At 44.6% G+C, this 20307-nt stretch overlaps 1 long non-coding RNA gene across 1 annotated transcript in view; it reads left to right on the top strand.

Annotated features, from left to right (window-relative positions):
* The window catches only part of LOC123589484, a 98999-nt gene that overhangs the window by 17147 nt on the left and 61545 nt on the right, over positions 1-20307 (top strand). The window contains exons 3-4 of the long non-coding RNA XR_006708363.1: positions 3370-3616; positions 15329-15618. This is a non-coding gene — a long non-coding RNA (uncharacterized LOC123589484). The remainder of the gene's footprint in view (positions 1-3369; positions 3617-15328; positions 15619-20307) is intronic.

The following is a 20307-nucleotide window of genomic DNA, read 5'->3' on the forward strand; positions in this document are numbered from 1 at the left end:
GCTTTGGATCCTCTGTCTCCCTTTCCTGCTCGGTCTCTCTCTCAAAAATATATGAATTAAAAAAAAAAAAGACCTTAGAATTCTGGAATAATTTTATATTTGTGGAAAAGTTGCAAAGATAATACAGAGAGTTCCTACGTGCTTTTGGGGTTCCTTTAAAAAAACTGAGAAATCAATATTGATGCATTTCTAATATATATATATATATATATATTTTTTTTTTTTTTTTTTTTTTTTTTTAAGGTTTTATTTTTAAGTACTCTCTACGCCCAGCATGGGGCTGGAACTCACAACCTTGAGATCAAGACGCCAATGTTCTACCAACTGAGCCAGCCAGGTGCCCCAATACGTCACTATTATCTGAACACCAAAGTTTGATTTAGACTTTAGTTTTCCCACTAATGTCCTTTATCTGTTGCAGGATCCATTCTAGGATCATTCATTCATTCATTCCCTTTGATGCTTACAAATTACCCAATTCAGTCAAGTGGGAGCCCTGTCGGACTGGCTCCGGAGCCTGTCTACTTGACCGTGACCCTAAGTAGTCTTTGATAAGCTCCCAGGCTTTCTGGCCCAACACAATGTCCCAGGCTCACCTGGATTTGATTTCATTGCCGACAGTTAACAAGCGGTAGATTTAACTGGAGAGTTTAGGATTTTCAGTTTTTCCTGAAAAGTCAGCTGACCTGGCAACACCGAATGTGCATTCCTGCTTGGCAGAAATTGGCTGCAGCTCAGGAGGGCTGCCCCATTTAGACAGGGTGTGTGCACAGCCCTCTGGTTTGACACACGCCTCACCATTCCCCTATGACGAGTCTGTGCCGTGCCTCCGTGTAAGCTGCCTGGATTCTGTAGGCATTTGAGGTCGCTCTGTCCCTGCTTTCCTCCCTCCTGTCTTTCCTTCCTACTTGTGCAGTGCCTCTTAAGCACGACCACTCTGTGAGGTGCTGGGGTTCCAAAGGCAAACAAGACAATATGTGGGGTATCTTGCTTGTTTGATCTCAGATCTGTTCCCTGACGTTTTGCAAATGCTGTTTCCCAGGCACCGCTCCCAGCTGGCTCCCAGCAGCTAAGTTGAGCCAAAAAGAGCGGGGGGGGGGGGGGGGGAGAGTTGTTAGATTGGATGGCGGGGACAACGGGAGGAGCTAGGATGTTCCCCTCTTCCCAACTCCAGGGAGGAATTTTCAGCAGAGGCCGAGTCTCCTCCGTGGCTTAGCTCCTCACCTGGCAACCCCTGCTGTGCTTCTGGCCCCTCGGTGGCCCCAGAGAGGGACGCTGCCTCTTCCCCGTGACAGCAGCTTCCCACTGTTGCTAAAGCCCACGGTTGCCCCACCATCACCGACTCGGCTGCTCAGCTGTTGGCTCATCTGTGTAATCAGTCCCTTGTGTGAACTTCCCTCTGTTCGAAAGCCCTAGAATGGTTTCTGGCTTTCGGATACAAAAGATCTGGCTCCTAATCTCCCGGAGCACATACTCGTTCCTTCACCTGCACTTACTAGCTTCGTGACTCTTGGCAAATTATTTAATCTCTCTCAACCTCAGTCTTCCTTGTCAGGAAAATAGGAAAATGTAGTACCCATCTCATACGATTGTTGTGAGGATTAAATGCAGTGATGCGTATAAGGTGCTTAGCTCAGTCCCTGGAACATAACGCACCTTCGGAAATGCTGTTTACTCTTATTTTATGCTTTAGGGTACAAACCATACCTGACTCCACCAGGGACTTCTTTCTCTGTTGGCTCCACAGACACACAGCTGCTGTTTATTGAGCACCTTACTATTACCAAGATCCTGTTTACTTTTTTTTATTTTTTTTTAAGTTTATTTACTTATTTTGAGAGAGAGAAAGAGAGAGAGGGAGAGAATCCCAAACAGGCTCCGCACTGTCAGAGCAGAGCCCAAGATGGGACTTGAACTTACAAACCGTGAGATCATGACCTGAGCTGAAATCATGAGTCGGACACTTAGCCGACCAAGCCACCCAGGCACCCCACTCAGGTGCCCCTATTTTTTATTTTTAAAGTGTATTTACTTGTTGGGGGAGAGAAAGAGAGAGAGAGGGAGAGAGAATCCCAAGCAGGCTCTGCACTGTCAGCTCAGAGCCCGATGCAGGGTTTGAACTCACAAACTATGAGATCATGACCTGAATCGAAACCAGAAGTCAGAGGCTTAATCTTGATAAATATCTTTAAGGTATAGGTATTATTATTTTCCCCATTTTCCAGAGAAGGAAGTAAAAGCACAGAGTTTGAACTGCTTGCTCAAGATCTCACAACTGATACAGGCATGGTTAACCTGAGTAAGCTGCCTACAGTGCCCATGCTCTTTAACCTGTATATAAACTTTGCCCAATGTGTTTGACCCCATTTGTTATAATATGTAAAAAATAGATGTCTGTCCCCTCCAGGAGCTCACTGTCTAGCTGGGGAGACAGGCTTGGGAATTGCTAAGCACGATGCAGTGTGGTGTAAGCTAATCATTCTTTTGTGTGCTTGTTCATTCAATCAATCATTCATCCATTCAGCAAAGTCTGGACACCAAGTAATAGGCCAATCCCTGTGCTAAGGGCTGGTGAGGAGGCTGATGTAGTCTTGGGCGACCCAGACCTGCACACCTTCTCTAGCCACTGAGCGCAGGGTGGTGGAATAGGAGGCTTCTGACATTTCCTGATTTTATTCCTCCAAAGCACAGGGCTTTGGAGTCAGACACGGTTGCATCTGCCTCCTTCTTCTTGATTTACTTGCTGTGTGACCTCTTGCAAATCACTTAACCTCTCTGTGCTTACTTATACATGTAAAACAGGGGATAATAGTAATACTGCACAGGCTTAATGTTAGGGCAGAATGAGATGATGAATTCAATGCTCTTAGAGTGCTGGGTATACAGGAAGGGCTTAATTGTTAGTTGTTAGTATTATTTGTTGATGACGTGGTTGATTGCCCGTGACCACCAACAATGGAAAACTTTTGTTCTAAATACTGTGGCCCTTACTTTGCCAAAGTTTTGCTGGTCTAACAACTAGATGCATTCCTTCTGGCTTTTGAACTGACAAGTCTCAGCAGGGTGAAAACAATGCTAGCAGGCATGACAGACAAATCGTTGTTGAAGACACAAAGTCGGCTGTTGATTTCCAGGTGCTAATGTAGAAGCAGTGGAGAGGGCTCCAAGGTCTGCAGCCTTCCTCCGCCCTCCCAGCAAGCCCGACCCTGCCTGGCTCCAGATCGGTCATGCCTGGATGGGTTTAAAGAGCCTCAACCCATTCTAGTGGAGAAGATTTGAATTTCATTCCACAGACTTGGATGGGAAACGACGTAAGACTGTTTACTTTTCTGTAGCAACGTAATTTCTTTTTCTGGCTTCTTCTTCCAGGAAACAGAAACTTACTGTCAGCCAATTTCAAGTCTAATGGTGACCCATATGCTGAAGACTCCCAAATAAATATCTCCAGCATCTTCGCTGAAATCTAAGCACACGCTTATCTGTCTTCTTGACCGTGTCACATGGATGTTCAACAGGCATCTCCAAATGAATAATTATCCAAAATTGAACTCTGGAATTTTCTCCCCAACCCTGCTTTTATAGTTTTCTCCATCACCGGAATTTCTAGCATCATGGGGTAAGAGGAGCGTTTTTGTTGTTGTTGTTGTTGTTGTTACTCATAATTAGTCTTTTCCAACCAGACTTGAGTTTATGCTAATGAGGTGACTCTTGGTGGGCCCTTGGATAGCTTCAAACGGGGCTGGTTGTCAGATGAGCCAACCCTGGCATTAGAGGTTTGGAACTTTCTACTCTATCACCTCCCTCCACTTGCTGGGAGGAGACAGGGGCTAGAGATTAAATTATTGGCCACTGGTAAGTAACTCAGTCAATCATGCCTAAATAATGGGACCTCCATAAAAACTCCCAAATGATGGGGTTTGAGGAGCTTCTGGGCTGGTGATCACATAGAGGTGCTGGGGGGTGATGGCACATTCTGAGAGGACATGGGAGCTCTGCGTGTTCTCCCCCAGTGCCTTGCCGCATGCATTTTTTTCATTCATCTGTTTTGGACTTGTGTCCTTTATAACAAACCAGTAAGTGTAGGGGCACCTGGGGGCTCAGTCGGTTAAGCATCTGACTTCGGCTTAGGTCATGATCTTGCAGCTCATAGGTTTAAGCCCCTCATCAGGCTCTGCTCTTATAGCTAGGAGCTGAGAGCCTGCTTCAGATTATGTGTCTCCCTCTCTCTCTGACCCTCCCCGGTTCACACACTCTCTCTCTCTTTCTCTCTCTCTGTCATATAAATAAACATTAAAAATATTTTAATTAAAAAAAAATAAACTGGTAAATGTAAATAAAATATTTCCCTGAGTTTTGTGAGGGAAAATGTTCTAGGATATTATCAAACATGTTCTAGGATGTTCTAGGATGTTATCAAACCCGAGAGGTGGTTGTGGGAATTCCCAACTTTGTTGCCAAGGTGGACAGAAATGTGGGCGCCATGGGCACCCATGGCTTACGACTAGCATCTTATGGGACTGAGTCCTTAACCTGTGGGGTCTGAACTAATTCCAGGTAGCTAGTGTCCAAATTAAATTAAATTCCAGGACAGCCAGTTGGTGTCCAGAGACTCTGAAAATGGGTCGATGGAGGGAAAAAAAAACCTCCCATGCATTTGGTGCCAGAAACGTTGTGAGTAGAAGCAGATCTTAGTAGTACTGCCCCATTAGAATGCAAACTCAATACAGGTAGGGGTCTGGGGATGTCTGGGACACCCCAGAAGGTGCTTGCCTGTCACATAGTAAGTGCTTAATAAATATTTGTTAAATGGATGAATTTGGAGTTCACCACTCTTTTCCCCAGGATAGTGTTTAAGTTCCAAAGAACTTACCAAGTGCCAAGATGTCAAGGAAAGGTGTCTTCCTTCCTTGTTAAAGCAAAGAACACCTTCTGCTGATATACCAAACACCCCTTCATGACGGTCTGATCCCTCCCCTCTTTCACGGCTGTGCCCCTAATGTGCTGCCCACTCCTTTGGTCAGTCCTCTGCAGTCTGGCTCTCACGCATGTCACTGACTTCCCCAATGAATGGATGGTTTTCGGCCCTTAATTTACTTTCCCTCTCTGCAGGTTTTATCCTGTGGACCACTCACGCCTTCATGAATTTTTTTCTTAAAAAATTAAAAAAAAAATATTTATTTACTTATTTATTTTTTTTGAGAGAGAGACAGAGCGAGAGCAGGGGAGGGGCAGAGAGAGAGGGAGATAGAGAATCCAAAGTAGGCTCCAGGCTCCAGGCTCCAGGCTGTCAGCACAGAGCCCGACGTGGGGCTTGAACCCACAAACTTCTAGATCATGACCTGAGCTGAAGTCGGACAGTTAACTGACTGAGGCACCCAGGCACCCGCAAATTGTTTGTTTTCTTGATTTTCATGATGCGATGTGTTAATTTTCTTTTGTCTTATGTAGCTGGTTGTTTCCTATTAGATGCCTATGTGAGCTCCACTTCCACACAGGGCTTCATGCCAAGCCTTCTTCCCTTCTTTTCTCTCCTCTCCTCTCCTCTCCCCTCCTCTCCCCTCCCCTCCCCTCCCCTCCCCTCCTCTCCCCTCCCCTCCTCTCCCCTCCCCTCCCCTCCTCTCCTCTCCTCTCCTCTCCTCCCTTCCTCTCCCCTCCCCTCCTTTTCCTTTCCCTCCTCTCTCCTGTCCTTCTTCCTGCCTGTAAAGTGAGCTCACTGACTTTCATGACTACCTCCTGGGCTTAAATCCTTCTCTTAATCTTCAGACCCAATTCGATGGCCTGCAGGGGATCCCTCTCTAAATGTCCCATAGACACCACAAATTCCACAAGTCCAAAGTTTAAAAACCCTCCAGACAGAGTTGCCCTTCCTGGCAAATGGATTCATGGACTCACCAAACATTCACTGGTCCAAGATGGAAATGCAGCACAATTCCTGCCTGCCTTTTGCTTAGTTGTGTATCTAATCCATCATGAATTCTAGAAATCCCACTTCCTGATAATCTAGAACTGTCCATGTCTTCCTGCAGCCAATCCCATAGCTCACGTTGCCGTCTCTTCTCAGACGGCTGCTCTTCTGGTATCTTTTCAGGTCCCCTGAACCAAAGAGATGTTTCTAGAGTACAGACTTGATCCTCATATGAAACGCCTTCCATGGCTTTGACTCTTCTCGGAATAAATTCCTGAGCCCCTGCTTACAATGACCTGCTTGATATAGCCCCTACCGCTCTTCCACCACCGCGGCTTGCCTTCTGCCCTCTGGACAAGCGGAACTTCTTTCTTTCCCTCAACCTGCCATGATTTTCAGTGCTTTGCATTTTTGTTTTTAATTTTTTTTTAAGTTTATTTATTTTGAGAAAAAAAGTGAAAGAACACAGGCAAAGGAGGGGCAGAGAGGGAGAGAGAAGATCCCAAGCAGGCTCTGCGCTGTTAGCGTAGAGCCCAATGTGGGCCATGAACCTACAAACTACGAGATCATGACCCGAGCTGAAATCAAGAGTTGGATGCTTAATGGACTGAGCCACCCAGGTGCCCCTCAACGCTTTGCATTCTTAAAGGAAGATAAGTGTTGTTATGTATTTATTTTTTTATTTTTTAAATACATTTTTTAAAGTTTATTTGAGAGAGAGTGAGAGAGAGCAGAGCAGGAGAGGGGCAGAGAGAGAGAGAAAGAGAGAGAGAGGGAGGGAGAGGATCCTGAGGGGGCTCTGCACTGACAGCAGAGAGCACGATTTGGGGCTCAAACTCACAAACCGTTAGATCGTGACCTGAGCCAAAGTTGGACACTTAACCGGCCGAGCCACCCAGGTGCCCCTATATATTTTTTTTTTAATTTTTTTTTTCAACGTTTATTTATTTTTGGAACAGAGAGAGACAGAGCATGAACGGGGGAGGGGCAGAGAGAGAGGGAGACACAGAATCGGAAACAGGCTCCAGGCTCTGAGCCATCAGCCCAGAGCCCGATGCGGGGCTCGAACTCATGGACCGCGAGATCGTGACCTGGCTGAAGTTGGACGCTTAACCGACTGCGCCACCCAGGCGCCCCCCCTATATTTTTTTAAGTTTATTTTTTTAGTAATTTTTACACCCAATGTGAGGCTTTAACTCATGACCCCATGATCAAGAGTCACATGCTCCTCCAGTCAAGCCAGCCAAGTGCTGCATTCTTGCTGGCAGGGATGTTTGTCTGCAAAACTGCCTTTCCCAATTTCTATTTCATCTCCTTCATTTCTTCCCTTTGTCTGGTAACTCTTGTGTATCCACCGAGTATCTGCTTAAAAACTACCCCTCTAGGAAGTTTTCCCCATCTTTCCAAGTCTGGTGCAGCACAGAGTGCTATGTGTTCACCAAACTCAGGTTCTTTTACTTCTTGGGCTTGTAGCTGGACTGTATTTCCCAGGCTTCTGTGCAGATGGTGGAGTCATGTGACTCACGGCTTGAACACCTATTCAAATCTCACCTAATAAAAACCTCCTGTGTCACCCCCGACTTCAGTCTCTCTTTTCCTCCTCTGCCAGATGGATGCAGGGGACACCGTGGAGAACTCTAATACCTCAGGGGAAGGCAGTGGAGCCATTAGAAAAAGGGGTCTGGATCCCTGCATGACCGTGTGGAGCAGAGCCCCACCTGCCTTCTCCCCAACCAGCATTTAATTGTAGCATGAGTGAGAAATAAACTGGATTGTATTGAGTCATTGAGACTTGGGGGTAGTTGATTATAGCAGTTAGCCTACCCTGATAAATGTATTCAGATTAATTGTTCTTCTCTCCCCACCCCCCCATTCTCCCATGGAATCCTTTACCTCCCACCCCAGCACTTAGCATATTGAATGTCAACAGCCTCTCACCTGTCTGTCTCTTCACCTGACCATGAAGCTGTGGGAAGACAGGGATGGACCATGCCTGTCTCGTCTTAGGTGTAAGCCGGCATTCAGCTCAGCACCTGGCTTGTTGCAGCCACTAAATAAATATTTGTGGAATTGCTTTGTGGTTGTTGAGCTCTCTGTTCTGAATGCGTGTTTTGGTAAGTTGCCCAGGACTGGGATTCCTCCTGCATCTTGCAGTCCTCTCCTGACACCCAGGACCTGCCTTCCAACCAGTCTGGTAGCTGGCTGGGGCTCCCAGATGACACAGCCCCCGAAGTTGGTCCGCCTCCCGGAATTCCCAATATTGCCACCGTTCCCAGGCTTGGGCCTCCGCCCACCTGTCAGGATCCCTGACACTGCCTGATTGACTCATGTCTGCTGTCTGCCTTCTGGATGTCACATTTCCTTCTGCTGGACTGGATTTCTTCTCAAGTCTTGTGACTTTTCTAGTTGTAAGCCGAGGCTCTGACAATAGGACAATCACCAAGACATGTTTTAGCAAAAAGAAATGGGGGCAGGAAACAGGGCATACGGTGTGCAATCACTTGTGAAAAATATAAAACAGATCAAGTACTTTGGAATTTGCATGCAACATCTTCAGAAGAACACATCAGAAAACCAGAAACAGTGCAGAGGTAGGGGGTGGGGAGTATTGTATAAGAATGAAGAAAATAGTAGAAGGTCACACTGCTGAGTTTTATAGGTTACCAGGGAGGGATGTGAGGGGAGAACGAGAAAGGGTGGGAGCACCAAGAAAAGAAGAACAGAAAAGGCTGCGCTAAAAATGCACAACGTGATTCCATTTTTGACTTAAGAAAAAGTACGTCGTGAACACGGGTACACATCTAAGGGGAGAAAATTCACATGCAAGAAAACCTACCAAGCAAAACAAGGCCACAACAATCACAAAATATATACCATGGGTGGAAGATCAGGAAATTCACGGAAGACCACAACAGTGTTAAAACTCGGGCTCCCGGAGACTGACCTGGATTATTATCCTGGCTCCACCCCTTTCCTACCACAAGACTCTGGACAAGTTCTTTAATCCCTCAGTCATCCCGACTGAAGTCGGGGGTGACACAGAAGAAGAACCTCAACTTCTTCTTCCTCTGTAAAATGTGGGTAATAACAGTGTCTTTCTCAAGGGCCGCTATGAGGTGTGAATATGGAATGAGGTCATGTCTGGAAAACACTTAGCCCCATGACTGATGTGCCATAAGGGCTTAATAAATGGGGGTCACAAACATTCCAGGGCCAGCATGCCATGAATCTCTGGCTGTTCCTTGGTTCTACCAGGCTTACCGGCCTGGCCAAGAGTAGCGGCCCAGATGTGCCCCCCATGAAGACAAACTTGCCAGCCTCAACACCCTTTCCTGTGGTCTAAAATGCAGACTCTGGGGCAAGACTACTGCACCAATTGCTAGCCGGGGGAACTTGGCTCAGGTTTCCTTCTTTCTCATGGGTGCAGAATATTCCATTGCAAATATACCACATATTCTTGTCCTCCGATTCTTTTTTTTTTAAGGGTTTATTTATTTATTTTGAGAGAGAGAGAGCGAGCGAGCAGTGGAGGGGCAGAGAGAGAGGGAGACAGAGAATCCCAAGCAGGCACTGTCAGCACAGAGCCCAACATGGGGCTTGAACTCATGAACCGTGAATTCATGTCTTGAGCCGAAATCAAGAGTCAGATGCCTAACCAACTAAGCCACCCAGGTTCCCCATTGTCCTCCGACTCTCAATGTCAACTTTATCGTATAATAAATTCCTAAATCTACTTGTGTCTGTTGCTGAGCCATCTGCTCTACTGCCCTTTTTTTCTGTACTAATGCCACACTATTTAACTATTTAACTATTATTAACTACAATAATATTAGGTTTTTACTAAAGGGCAAAGCCCCTTTCACCCCTTCTATTTTTCAGAGTATTCTAGTTCATGCTTGTCTTTTTGGTCTTCTGGATGAACGTTGACTTGGTGAAATCTGCATCCCTACTTCCAAAATAAGAATTCTTTTGGAGTTTGTTTGGCCTGTCTTTGTACAGTGTGGATGCTTTGACAATTCTTGTGTTCCTATTCAGCAAGATGGGCAGTTTCTCCATAAAGCATTATCAATCTTCCTTAATAAAATTTTGTAGTTAAAAAAATAATTCCTGTATATTTTTGCTAGTAAGCCACAAAAAAAATCTGCGTGTGGAAGCTTGTGGGAAAACCTGATAGATTTGCCTACATAAAAATTAAAAACCTCCACATGGTAAAAAGTACTGCTATCACAATTAGGACCATTGAGGGAAATTGAGGGAATTACTTGCAACGTAAATGACAGAAGAGGGTTAATATCTTTTCATTATTCTTTAAAAAAAATTTTTTTAATGCTTATTTTTGAGAGACAGAGCATGAGTGGGGGAGGGACAGAGGGAGAGGGAGACACAGAATCCAAAGCAGGCTTCAGGCTCTGAGCTGTCAGCACAGAGCCCGACACGGGGCTCAAACCCGCATGAACCGTGAGATCATGACCTGAGCTGAAGTCAGACGTTTAACCAACTGAGCCACCCAGGCGCCCTTCATTATTCTTTCTGAGAGCTCTTATAAATAGGAAAAGACGTATATTCTGATAGAAAAATGGGGAAGGTATGTGAACGGATAACTGGCAAAGGAATAAATGCAACTAGCCAATAAACATATGAAAAAAATCTACCTCAAATGCTGTCAATTAGAGCATCAAAGAGACATTTTTCATCTAGCATAGATTTTAAACAGTAATGCTACTCAAATACTATTGTCAAGTATTTGAGAAAAAATACACACATAAAACAGTGGGGTTGTTCATCCTTCTGGGTGGCAGTTTGGCAAGATGGACAGAAAGCCTTAAACATATTCATGTTCTAATAAAGAAAATGATGGGTGTGTCCAAACATTAATATTTATTTATAATAGAAATACATTGGAAACAACCTATTTGTCAAATAGCAGGGAATTATTTAAATGGGACCTGGTACATTCTGAATTGCAATGCCACCATTAAAAATTATGGGGTGGCAGTATTTGACCTGGAAAAATATTAATCATGTGTCATTAAATCAGTGGCTCTCAGCGGCACCTGGGTGGCTCAGTTGGTTAAGAGGCCAACTTCAGCCCAGGTCATGATCTCGTGGTTCATGGGTTCGAGCCCCACGTGAGGCTCTGTACTGACAGCTCAGAGCCTGGAGCCTGCTTCAGATTCTGTGTCTCCCTCTCTCTCTGCTCCTCCCCCAACTCATGCTCTGTCTCTCTCTCTCTCTCTCTCTCTCTCAAAAATAAGTAAACGTTAAAAAAAATTAAATCAGTGGATCTCAAGCCTGGTAGTATATTAGAGTCACCTGAGAAACTTAAAAAAAAAAAAAAGTCAATGCCCAGGACCCATAGCCAGAGATACTAGTTCCACTGGTCTGAGCTAAGACACAGGTATCAGTATTTTTTTTTTTATTAAATTAAAATTTTAACTTGGAGATTATTGTAGATTCACGTGTAGCTGTAATAAATAATACAGAGAAACCCCAGTTTCCCCAATAGTGATACCTTGCAATACTGTATTCTAGTATCTCACCTAGGATATTGATATTGATGCCATCAAGATAAAGAATTGTTTCCATCACCACAAGGATCTCTTGCATTACCCTTAGAGATGTTATTTCCTTTCCTTGCCTTATTGCACTGTCTAGAATTTACTATGTTGAATAAGATTGGTGATTCTGACATCTTTGCCTTGTTCCTGATCTCCAGAGGAAAGCATTCAGCCTTTCACCATTAAGTTCAATGATAGCTGTAGGTTTTTGTAGATGTCTTTTATCAAGTTAAGAAATGTCCCCTGTGTTCCTAGTTTCCTGAGATTTTTTATCATGAATGGGTATTGAATTTTGCAAATGTTTTTTCTGCATCAGTTGGCATAGTTACATGATTTTCCTTCTTTAGCCTGTTTGTATGGTGGATTTCACTGATTTTTGAATACTGAACCAGTATTGCATTCCTGGAACAAACTCCATTTGTTCATAGTGTATACCTCTTTTTTATATATTGTTGACTTCTTTTTGCTACTATTTTGTTAAGGATTTTTGCATCTATGTTCATGAGGGATATGAGTCTGAAGTTTCCTATCATTGTGCCATCTGTCTCTGGTTTTTGGTATCAGGGTAGTACCAGCTTCATCAAATAAATTGAAAAGTACTCCCTCCTCTTTTACTTTTTGGAAGAGATTATATAGCATTGGTGTTAACTCTCCTTTAAATGCTCAAGCTCCGCCCATTTTTTTCAGTCTGTTTTCTTTCTCTTGCTCAGCTTGGGTAATTTCTCTTTTTAATTTATCTGAAATATCACCTGTATAACAGCAAAAACTTTTGGAAAAATTAACCCCTCATTTAGTGCTGGTATGTGAAATCCCTTCCTTCTGCCTCCTGAAGTCTTTCTTGTATTTTTACTTCTTTTTTTTTTTTAAAGTTTATTTATTTATTTTGAGAGAGAGAGAGAGAAGAAGTTGGGGAAGGGCAGAGAGAGAGAGAGAGAGAGAGAGAGAGAGAGAGAGAGAATCCCAAGCAGGCTCCCAATGTGAGCACAGAGAGAGCCTAACTCAGGGCTTGATCTCACAAACCTCATGACCTGAGCCGAAATCAAGGTGCCCTTCCTATGTTTTTACTTCTGATTCCATTCTTCCATCCAGATCATAAACACCCCCACAGGACAACCATGGAAAGGGAGTTACATGGATTAGACTTACTGTCCTGGAAACTCATTCATTCATTAAACACAGCTTTGAGTCTGGCATGCCATAGTTTTTTGCATGCCTACAATGGGCCAGGAATCAATGAAGAGTAACCCCCAACACAGCTTTGTATTGTTTATGTTTTTTGTTTTCTGCATATTATGATGTTTTGATATCTTAAAAGCCTTTCTGGCTGGGGAGAAACTGCCCTTCCTGGACGATTTAGGAATCTAGACGATTCCTAGAGATAGCAAAGGTCTCAGCCCAAAGCATGCCTTTGAGATGCAAACTAAAAAATCCAAAGCCACATACACTCTTTCTGGCCTATATATCCCAGGAAGCAATATTCCTCAACCTTAAGTACCCCAGGGCCAGATACCAGGCAACTGGGGACCACGCCTATAGCTAAGAGCCCACTGAAATTATTCAGAGTAGTATTCAATCCTGACCAAGCTTCCCCTTGCTCCTAATTTCTGTCTCCTAACCACGGGAGACAGTAACCACTAACAACTGGTTTCTCCAGTTGACCCTGTGTGGCATGGCATGCTTGCTCTTTCTAGGACTTGTGGTAGAGTAAAATCTGTTCTCCCGAGCCTCTCCTGTGTTCCCTCCTGTGACCACGCTGGACTGACCATCATGTAAGAGCTTCCTCCACGGGAATGCACACTCTAGTGCATGAGACAGACATTGATACGATAGAAATATGCCTGTAAATGTGAAATGATAGCCACGGTGTCAGAGCAGTTCAACAGGGAGATCTGATCTAGGCCTGGGTAGGTCAGAGAAGGTCTCCTTGGGGGAAATGATACATGGTGGAGATCTGAGAGGACGATCAGTAGAAAGTAACGAGAGAGAACAGCATGTATAGAGGCATCACAACAGGACCCGGTGCATAGGGTGACCAGCCATCTCACTTGTGTGAGGTTGAGTGGGTTGGGGTGGGTTCTAGGCACCAGATTTTCAGTTTGAAAACTGGGACAGTTCTGGGCAAAGCATTCTAAGTCCCCAGGGATGGGGGCTGAGGGGTAAGGGAAGAAAGGTAGTTTCTGGGACAGGGGACCCTCATTAGTGATAATGGGAAATCTGTGGGCAAACCGGGATGAGGTGGTCACCCTGCATGGCACCTTCAGGAAACTGAGGAAGGTTCTTAGAGTGATTGCTCTCAGAGGCAGACCCTGAGAAGAGGATTCCGGTGCAAGTAGTTTATTTGGGAGGTGGAAGAGTAGGGGAATGGGGAAATGAGACAGGGGAGGGAAGGCAGCCAGTAAAGGGTACACTCTTGTATCAATATTCTCCAGAGAAATGCAACCCATAGGAGATATATGGATACATGATAGATAGATAGATAGATAGATAGATAGATAGATAGATGAGGAGATGGATAAAGAGGTGGGTATAGATGTACACAAAGATATTCATGTTAAGGAATTAATTCAACGCAAATATGGGGCTAGCAAGTCCTAACTCTGTAGGGTAGGCTGGCAGGCTGCAGACTCAGGCAGGAATTTCTGCAGTCTTGAGGCAGAATTTCTTCTTTGAGGAACCCCACTTTTGCTTTTTAGATCTTCAGCTGATGAAAGCCCATCCATATCATTGGGAACAACCTCCCTTACTTAAAGTCAACTGATTGTAGATGTTAATCACATTTACCAAATACCTTCATAGCCACACTTTGATTAGTATTTGATTCAGTAACTGGGTACTACCTCACAGGAAATTGACCATCACAACTCTCAAGCCAGTGACCATGGTGGGCAATGGGTTTAATTCTGCTGGCGCACACTGGGGGCACACACCTCAGGATGATCCTTGGGTGAGGATCTTGGTGAGGACCTTGGGCATTTACACCCCAGCTCTCATCAGCCATTGTCTGAGGGCTGCTGGGGGTGGGAGACAGGTAGGCAAGCAGTTTGAGAGACCAGAGGAGACACTCAGGCAAAAAAGAGCAAGCCTGTGGTTGAAAGTCAGCAGACACACGCTAGAGTGGGGAGGATGAGAGGAAGGATGGAGCATGTGCCCCAGGATGGCCTCCGTGAGTGGAGCACACAGCACAAAGGAGAAAGAAACTCAACCATAAAGAGTCTTGCAGGCCATATGAGAACTGAAGTCTTAGGTTAAGAACCATTGGGGGCACCTGAGTGGCTTGGTTGGTTGAGTGTCCAACTCTTGATTTCAGCTCAGTTCATAATTTCATGATTCATGAGATCGAGCCCTGCATCAGGCTCTATGCTGAGAGTATAGAACCTGATTGGTATTCTCTCTTTCTCCCTCCATCTCTACACCTCCCCCGCTTGTGCACGCGTGTGTGCTCACTCTCTAAATAAATAAGTAAATATTTAAAAAATAAATAAACATTTAGAACAAAGAACAGTGGAAAGGCATTATATTGGGAGAGGTGGAGGCCCATGAGCAGCTTTGTGCTTTCAAAAGATCTTTAGGCTGCCGTGAAAACAATGGGAGTTGGAAAGGGGCAAAGAAGATGCTGAGCCACTGGCTGGGAGGATCTTGCTGGAGTCCCGGTTGGATGGTGGCATCTGGGGGTAGGTGGTAACAGGGACAATGGAGAGAAGACGGATGGTGGGGCCATTTAGGCAACTAAAGCAACAGGTCTTGGTTACGGATCTGGGTTATTGGCAGGAGAGTAAAGGAGTGTATCAAAGCCAACCTTGCTCTAGTTTTTGTTTTTGTTTTGTAATTTAAAAACTTCTATTTTTTTCTTTACTCATTTTGATAGCTGGGGCTCCAACATGGACCAAACAGCCCAGAAGTTGCCTGCAACCAGTTTGGTTATGAAAATAACCTTAAGCTGACCTTACCTGCTGCTTGAGCTGTTTCCACATCCTAAGATGCTTATTGCACAACCAGAAACCTCCTGTTGAAAATACAGCTGGAAGCCAGCGTAAATGGAGGGTAACGTGGCAAACATTCCTCTGGTCCCTCAGCGTGAGGGCACATCCCGTAATGAGACCAGCAGTGGCTTGAGGATGAGAAATCAGACACCCAGATCCTGCCACCTTGAAACAGGTACCCTTAACCCTCTCACCTTCATTGTCCCAAACATTGGATGTTCCTTGAAAACCACCTGTTTTCTGTGTCCTATTTTGTTTTGTCCACTGTGCAGAACAAAGGATGGATTTACCCACTCTCTGGGGGGGGAGGGGATGAGATGGGAAGAGCAATGTCACATTGGGACTTTCCCAGGTGTCCTTGGTTTGGTTTTGCTTTTTAATGTTTGCTTATTTTTGAGAGAGTGACCGTGCAGGCAGGGAGGGGCAGAGAGAGAGAGGGGGACAGAGAATCCGAAGCAGGCTCTGTGCCAACAGCTTTGCTGCTGATGGCAGTGAACCCGATGTCAGGCTCGGACTCATGAACTGCGAGATCATGACCCGAGCTGAAGTCAGGTGCTCAACCGACTGAGGCCCCCAGGTGTCCCCAGTTGTCCTTGGTTTTAAGATGGCAGGCATAGTGAGAAAACACCAGACAGTGGTGACATAGTTGCAGGAAACTGGAACCGCCCCCCCCCCACCCCCCCCCCCCCCCCGTCTCTTGTGCCACGAAAATCTTCCTCTGCATGGGACCTTGGCCTAGCTGGCAAACAAGAGGATAGGAACAGAGAGTCTTATGAGCAGACCATACAAATGACTAGAAAACCAAACTGGTCTTTAAGTTCCATTGGCATCTGATCTGAGGGCTGTAGTGTTTCTTACATCACCTCCAGCCAAGGGGCTCAAGCTGGAAATGTAAGGATGTGTGTGTAGAAGTCCCCTTATGATTCACACCTCCCAGTATTCATGTCTTTGGGTAGTCCTCTCCCATGTTGTACTATGATCGGTCTGTAGACAGAATATGGCTTTCAAAGAGTTCATGTCTTAATCCCTGGGACCTGTGATTATGTTATGTTATGTGGCAAGGGGGGAATTAAGGTTGAGGATGGAATTAAGATTGCCAGTCAGTTGAGGGAAACTGAAGAGTCAGAACCAGGGAGATCGCTTTATTAGAAAGATTCTACTGGACATGGCTGGCTTTGAACATGGAAGAAGGCATGAACCAAGAGATTCAGGCAGCCTCTAGAAGCTGGAAAGACAAGGAAATGGATTCTCCTCTCCACCTCCAGAATGAACACAGCCCTGCCCACACCTTGGCATTAGCTTGGTGAAACCTATATCAGACTTCTGACATCCAGAACTGTAAAATGATAAATCTGTGTTGTTTTAAGCCACCAAATTTGTGGTAATTTGTTACAGGAACAACACATAACTTAGGAAAAGGAATACTACTAATACACAATGCGTTCAATAAATATTTGTGAAATTGAATGAACAAAAATTCTCCACTAAATCCCCTGCTTTGTTTCACCTTAGGGTGAGTCAGAACCCCTTTAAGACCCTCATGACCCTCAGCCCACCATTCCAAAGTCATTGGCTCCCCCACTCCTGCAAGAATCCATTTGGATGCCTTGCTTCACCCCAGCTTGGCCATACCATTCTTGTGCTTGTGTGCATTTAAATTTTCATATGCTGTTCCTTCTTCTGGGATCCTCACTCCCCGCCCCCCCCCCTCACTTGGGAACACCTCCTCACTCTTCAAGATTCAGTTCAAATGTCACCTCCAGATGACCTTCCCTAGCTACTCAGGTCAGAATTAGCACCCACCATAACTTTCTGTATTATCTGTGTCCTGACATTCATTATCTTGTGCTGCATTAAGCGTCCTGCCTCTCTGACTCCAACCACCTCATAGAGGAGACCTCCACAGGTGGGTTCTGTATCCTAGTCACCCTTGCATGTACTTGGGATAAGGAATCTAGCGACAGAACCACACTCTCAAAGACTACAAACTAGCTGAAGCATCCCGATATTTCCTTCTTTGAACACTCTTCCAGAGATTCGATTCATCTCTGAGTCACCTCTTAAAAAAATAAAAAAAAGACAAATGTAAGCAATGTTTTCTTGATTATAATAGTAATACCTGATCATTGACTAGTGCTTAGGAATCACAGAAATCTACCCAGAGGAAGATAAATTCCCACTCAGACCACCGCCATCATCCGTAAACCCATCACCCATCAAAATGCACAGCTAACATTTCTCTAGTGCTTAATGTGCTGCCGGACATCAGGCTGAACACTCTGCTGGGGAGGTTCCGTCATCATCCCCATGTACAGATGGAGAAACTGAGGCTGGGGACATTCAGAGGGCGAGTCCCAGTATATGCGCTTTACTCCTTAAGGGTCCACACCTGGTTTCATTAACAGGCAGCAGGGGAGTCTCTCTTTGTCATCCATGTGCGACGTGTGGGGGGTTTTCATCCCTAATCAGCATGAGCTCCTATCTCTCAAATTAGAAGCTTGAAAAGCAAAGATAAAGACTTGAAAGGAAGATTTATGCCACAGGAAGCAAACTCAGAGGACTTTAGGGACCAGGCACATTCCTTAATTGGGGAATCTGGGACAAGTAGTTTTTTCCCAGTTTACAGCTGAGCTTTTATTTATTTAAAAAAAAAAATTTTTTTTTTTAACGTTTATTTATTTTTGAGACAGAGAGAGACAGAGCATGAATGGGGGAGGGTCAGAGAGAGGGAGACACAGAATCTGAAACAGGCCCCAGGCTCTGAGCCGTCAGCACAGAGCCCGATGCGGGGCTCGAACTCACGGACCGCGAGATCATGACCTGAGCTGAAGTCAGCCGCCTAACTGACTGAGCCACCCAGGCGCCCCACAGCTGAGCTTTTAATAATGTTATGTTGTTGATGGTATTTTAACCATATGCAAGTTTGAATTTTTATGTCACCAAATCCATGGCTTTTTTTTCCCCTTCTTTTATGTTTTCTGGGTTTCCTTCTGGGCTTTGCAAGCCCTTCTTCGCTCCCAGATTACAAGACTGCCTTCTTCCAGTGTCCTTGGGGTGTTCCATGTTTTGTTTTTCTTACGTACAAATTTTAAAGCTAACCAATCTTTTAAAATATTTGAGGTGAGGGATTCCTGGGTGGCTCAGTTAGCCGAGCATTTGACTCTTGATTTCGGCTCAGGTCATAATCCCAGGATTGTGGGTTTGAGCCCCTCATCAGGCTCTAAACTGAGAGTGGAGTTTGCTTGAGATTCTCTCTTTCTCGCTCTGCCCCTCTACTGCTTGTGCTCTCTCACTCATATGTGCTCTCTCTCTCAAATAAAAACAAAATAAAATAAAGTAAAATAAAATAAAATGTAAAATAAAATAAAATAAAATATTTGAGGTGAGATCTTATTTTTCCTAAGCAAAAAGTCAATGTCTCATGCTTTTGTTAGCATGTCACCATCGATCTGAAAAGCCATGGTTTTATTCTTTTTATTTTTCTTTTTTAAAAAACTGTTCATTTATTGGGGCGCCTGGGTGGCTCAGTTTGTTAAGCGTCCGACTCCAGCTCAGATCATGATCTCACAGTCTGTGAGTTCAAGCCCCGCATGAGGCTCTGTGCTGACAGCTCAGAATCTGGAGCCTGCTTCTGATTCGGTGTCTCCCACTCTCTCTGCCCCTCCTCCACTCGTGCTGTGTCTCTCTCACTCTCAAAAATGAATGAATGTTTAAAAAATAAAATATTTTTTTAAAATGTTCATTTATTTATTTTGAGAGAAAGAGAGAGTGTAAGCAGGGGAGAAGCAGAGAGAGAGAATCCCAACCAGGTTCTGTGCACTGTCAGTGTAGAGCCCCATGTGGGGCTCAATCCCATGAACCGTGGGGTCATGACCTGAGCCAAAATCAAAAGTCAGACGCTTAGGGGCCCCTGGGTGGCTCAGTCGGTTAAGCAGCTGACTTCGGCTCAGGTCATGATCTCGCGGTCCGTGAGTTCGAGCCCCGCGTTGGGCTCTGTGCTGACAACTCAGAGCCTGGAGCCTGTTTCAGATTCTGTGTCTCCCTCTCTCTGACCCTCCCCCGTTCATGCTCTGTCTCTCTCTGTCTCAAAAATAAATAAACATTGAAAAAAAAAAAAGTCAGACGCTTAACTGACTGAGCCACCCAGGCACCCCTGAAAAGCCATGCTTTTAAAGAAAAAAAGTTTATGATGGAAGATCTCAAATTTTAAAAAGGTAGTATAATGGTTGAATGATCACCCAAATACCTATCTCCTGACTTCAACACTTCTCACTCTAAGACTAATTTTTTAAAAAATTGTGGCAAAATACATGTAACACAACATCTGTCATCTTAATCATTCTGAAGTGTACTGTTCAGTCATATTAAGTGTCTTCACGTTGTGCAAACCATCTCCTAGAAACTAGGGGTTGTTTTATACTTTAACAGCCTTATAGATTTGGACTGGTTCTGGGTTGACTCATCTCTTTGTTTAGAACTGCACTACCCACTGTACTGCTTTGCTTATTTTATTTTAAAACTTATCACATAAGTACGGGCGCCTGGGTGGCTCAGTGGGTTAAGCATCGACTTCGACTCAGGTCATGATCTCACAGTTCATGGGTTCAAGTCCCGCATTGGGCTCTGAGCTGGTATCTCAGAGCTTGGAGCCTGCTTCAGGTTCTGTGTCTCCCTCTCTGCCCCTCCCCAACTCATGCTCGATCTCTCCCTCTCAAAAATAAATAAACATTAAAAAAATTTTTTTAATTATCATATAAGTAAAATTTCCCTTTTTGGGTGTACAGTTCTATGAATTATAACATATATATGTGTGTGTCTATATGTGTGTGTATATATATGTGCATATATATATATAGATAGATTC

This window comes from Leopardus geoffroyi, chromosome E3, assembly GCF_018350155.1.
Source record: "Leopardus geoffroyi isolate Oge1 chromosome E3, O.geoffroyi_Oge1_pat1.0, whole genome shotgun sequence".
Taxonomy (NCBI): domain Eukaryota; kingdom Metazoa; phylum Chordata; class Mammalia; order Carnivora; family Felidae; genus Leopardus; species Leopardus geoffroyi.